Source organism: Grammomys surdaster, unplaced genomic scaffold (assembly GCF_004785775.1).
Source record: "Grammomys surdaster isolate TR1022 unplaced genomic scaffold, NIH_TR_1.0 126187, whole genome shotgun sequence".
Classification (NCBI taxonomy): Eukaryota; Metazoa; Chordata; class Mammalia; order Rodentia; family Muridae; genus Grammomys; species Grammomys surdaster.
Window position 1 is genome coordinate 7,240,960 of NW_021620993.1, and position 4,466 is coordinate 7,245,425.

Below are 4,466 nucleotides of genomic sequence, written 5' to 3' on the forward strand. Positions count from 1 at the left end.
CTCTCTCTGAACTTGGTGGGCCAGAGCTGCCTTTTTGTTGTTGTTGTTGTTGTTTTGAGACAGGGTTTCTCTTTATAGCCCAGGCTGTCCTGGAACTCACTCTGTAGACCAGGCTGGCCTTGAACTCAGAAATCCGCCTGCCTCTGCCTCCCAAGTGCTGGGATTAAAGGCGTGGGCCACCACCGCCCAGCTTCCTTAAGGAATTTCAACCTTCACAACTTTACCTGTGACAAAAGAGCTCTGATTCTCAGTGTCTTTGTTCCTTTTCTGCTTCTGTAACAGATGCCATAGATGAACGTTGGGCCTCTGTGTTGCAACGTCAGGAAGCAGAAAGGTGGCTTAGCCTTTGAGGCAGAGAGGCAGCAGGACTGAGCAAGAGGAGACACCAGACACCACAGAGAGCTCACTTCTAGGATGACAATAGCACCAATCCATGCTTGAGGTCTTGGCTTTCGTAAACCAATAGAATTTGTTGTAAAAGCAACTTTCATTCAACAGATGTAATTGTTGTCTCTGAGGCTCACTGCCCCCCTCTGCTAACCTAGGCCTAGTCCGGGGAGCTTTTGGGCTTCCTATAATCTAATCTAGGCCTAGAATGTTTTCAGCCTCTGAGACTTACTGCTGAATAAGCTCACCCTTTCTAGCACTTTCTGAACTCTGGCTGGCTGGTTCAACTCAGCTGTTTTGGTTGAAAATGCCCCTCCACTGTCTGATTCAAACTGGCTTCTTCCGCTTTATGACTGAATTGCTCTGCTTGGCCTCAAACTAACTCTAGCAATCTGTTCTAATCTTCTGGCTCCTTTTCATTCGCTGGCTCATTCTGTCTTCACCTGTGTCTAGCTTGTTCCCTCTTCAGCTGTCTCTGTAAGATTCTCCTGGTAAAACTGCCTCCTCCAGCTCTGCCCATCTCTCTTAAGTCACATCTGATTCTGCTCTGTTCTCCTGAGAGTTGGGCATATCCTAGTCTGTCAAATCTAATCTTTCTCTGTTTTGTCACTTTGCCTGCCACTCAACTAGACATCACTTTCAAACATGGTGCTTCTTTCTACAAACTAACTTTACCTTCACTGTTTGGGATTGAAGGTACTGTTTGTATTCCAGCCAGAGTAGCCATGTTGCTGAATTAAAATCCTTCTATATCTCTCCTCTTCCTCTTTTCCCACCTTCTTTTTTTCTTTTAAACAGGGTTTCTCTGTGTAGTATGGCTGTTCTGGAACTCACTCTGTGGACCAGGACGGCCTCAAACTCACAAAGATACACCTGTCTCTGTCTTCCAAGTGCTGTGACTAAGGGTATGTGCCACCACTGCTCAGCCAATTTCTTCTTTTAATCAGCTCTTACAACTACTTAATGAAGTAACATAGAAAGTTATATTTCAAGAAAAGTTTGAAAGGGATACTTAAATCTTTTTAAAAAATTATAAATGAGCAAAGAAATGTAATGTGAAAACAGAAGCAGGAAAGTACTTCTAGCGGGGCAGCAGTGGTACACGCATTTAATCCCAGTACTGGGGAGGCAAAGGCAGTTGGATCTCTGTGAGTTCAAGGCTGTCCTTGTCTACAGAGTGAGTTCAAGGACAGGCAAAGTTATACAGAGAAAGTGTGTCCAAAAAAAAAAAAAAATCTCAGTACTCAAGAGGCAGAGGCAAGTGGATATCTGTGAATTCCAGGATAGCAAGGGCTACGCAGAGAAACACTGTCTCAAAAAAAAAAAAAAAAAACACACACAGAAAAAAACTAGGGTCTCTTACTGAATGTGGGGTTAGCCAGTCAGCCCTGGGCTAGGCTGGCAAGCGTGAGCTCTAGGTATCTGTCTGCCTGCATCCAGCTCCACAGCTCTGGGCTCACAGATGCGTACGACCCTGGATTTTCACATGGGCACTGGAGACTAAACCCAGTGCTGCATGCACACTAGACAATTACTCTGCCAACTGAGCCACAATCTTTGAGCCCAAAGTCTTTTTTTTTTGTTTTGTTTTGTTTTGTTTTGTTTTCAAGACAGGGTTTCTCTTATAGCCCGGGAACTCACTCTGTAGACCAGGCTGGCCTCAAACTCAGAAATCCGCCTGCCTCTGCCTCTCAAGTGCTGGGATTAAAGGCATGTGCCACCACTGCTCAGCAAGCCCAAAGTCTTTAAGTTGTTTATTTACTTACAGGGGAGCAGCACACATGTCGCAGTATGTGTGTTGGCCAGAGGATAGCTTCTTCCACTGTGAGGGCTCTGGGGATCAAACTCAGGTTGTCTGGCTTGGGAGGAAGTGCCTAGCCCTTCTGAGCCATCTTACTAGCGTCCAATTTCTCAATTCTTTCTAAAAATTTTAACTCTGTGGACCAAGCTGGCCTTGAACTCATAGATCTGCCTGTGTCTGCCTCTGGGGTGCTGGGGTTAAAGGCGTGGACCACCACACCCTTTTTAAACTTACTTTGTTATTTTTATGCATATTTTATCTACATGTAGTGTATGTCTGTGAGACATTGTGTGCTTGGTGTTTGTTGAGGGCAGAACAGCTGAAATCACAGACAGTTGTGAGGAAACGTGTGTGTGCTGTGACCTTAACTGTTTCTCCAGCTCCTAATTTCTAGATTCTTGAAGACTTGGCCACACACAAGAGCCTGGGTTAACAGAGAAATCTTATCTTAAAAAAATGTGAGGGAGGAAGGAATATGAATAACAAAAACAGAACATAAAATACCAAAAGGAAAAAAAAATACCAAAAGGAACGGCATTCCTTTGTAAGGTGATTTTAAAGTCAGCCGTTGACAAGAACAACACTGCAGGAAATGTCTGAGGCAGAGACCCAGCATGGACAGCCATCAGAAGTCAGCTTTGTCCCCATCTTGTCGACTCTCCAGATGGGATCAGCTCAGTTCAACAACTGTCACCTACATCAAATGCCCACTGCCATGTGGCAGGAGTGCCCTAGCTACCCTCTCGGTCTTCCTCCCAGTGTGACTGTCCAACATGGATAAAGGGAACTGGAGGGATCAGACATTACCCAGGAGTTTCAGTTAAAGCTTTGTCACTTTTACCCATGATATTGGGTCCTGGTGGTGGCCATATAGGTGGTTTCCAGCTTTCATTACACACACACACACACACACACACACACACACACACACACACGGCTGGAGAGATGATTCTTCAGTGGTTAAGAGTGATGGTTACTCTTGCAAAGAACCCAAGTTCAGTTCCCAGCACACACGTGGTGGCTCATGACCTCTGTAACTCCAGTTCCACGGGAGTCAACAGCTCTGACTTGCATGGGCACATGGTACACAAACATGTAAGCATTCATATACTTAAAATAAATACCATCTTCAAAACAAAGACAAAACAAAAACTAGGTCAGGTGTATTGTGCACACATGGAATCACAGCAACTTTTAGCTGAGGGCAGGAGGATCAAAAGTTCAAGGTCTGTTGCCAGTAGGTGGTGGAGCACATCTTTAATCCCAGCAGAGGCTGAAGTGGAAACTTAAGGGTTCTTTGGAACGTCAGATGGTGTTTTACTGGGGTAAACACATGAAGGAACTTTTTTCGTTAAAGTGGACACAGGTGAAAGGCTAAGGCAGACTCATGAAGGAACGTTTTGCTGAAGCAGACACAGGAGAGATGATCTGCTAAAGCAAGCACATGAAAGGACATGTGATAATAGATTCTTTCCTAATGACACAAATGTATTGATAAGCCATACATTGCAGAGTTGAGCTGCATTTGTTGGTATGCCATAGAGAGAAATGCACCAAAAAACTTCTGGTGGTGTGCTGCAGTTTGTTGCCGCTTCCTTGGACTCGGGCTGATGGGATGCACGTGCTGAGGCAAAGCACGCGGAGGACACATGATGTTTGAAGGGTAAAAATAAGACTTGACGGCCAAAGACCGAGGCTGAGCTAGGCTTGATCATAGAGCCAGGTGAGCACTGCTTATGGTCTCCTGTCTTCACTGATCTTCGTTTCCCTGAGAGAGGCATAGCTGAGAACTTCTGGTGCTCCTGTTGCTCCCTTGTGACCCAGCTAAGGCTGTCTCTGCTAGGTCGTGTCACCGCTGTTGCTAATGCGACTCTACTGAACTGGACTGCTGGTGTGTCCGTGAGGTGTTTGTGAGTGGATCCACCTGCCGCTGCCTGCTGACCTGTGAACTGAACTGCTGATTTCCAGACAATACAGACGGGTGTTGCTCCAAAGAACCTTTCTAAACAGGTCCACTTCCACCATATCCTTCCTTTCCACTACCTATGGTAGGCAGTAGGTTAAAGGGAGGTTAAAGCATTTAAGAACCATCATTAAAAATATGATTTTAAAATATTAAGGTTACAGAGGCAGCTGGATCTCTGTGGTACAAGGCCAGCCTGGTCTACAGAGCAAGTTCCAGGACAGCCAGGGCTACACAGAGAAACCCTCTCTTTCAAAAACAAACAAACAGCCGGGCGGTGGTGGCGCACGCCTTTAATCCCAGCACTTGGGAGGC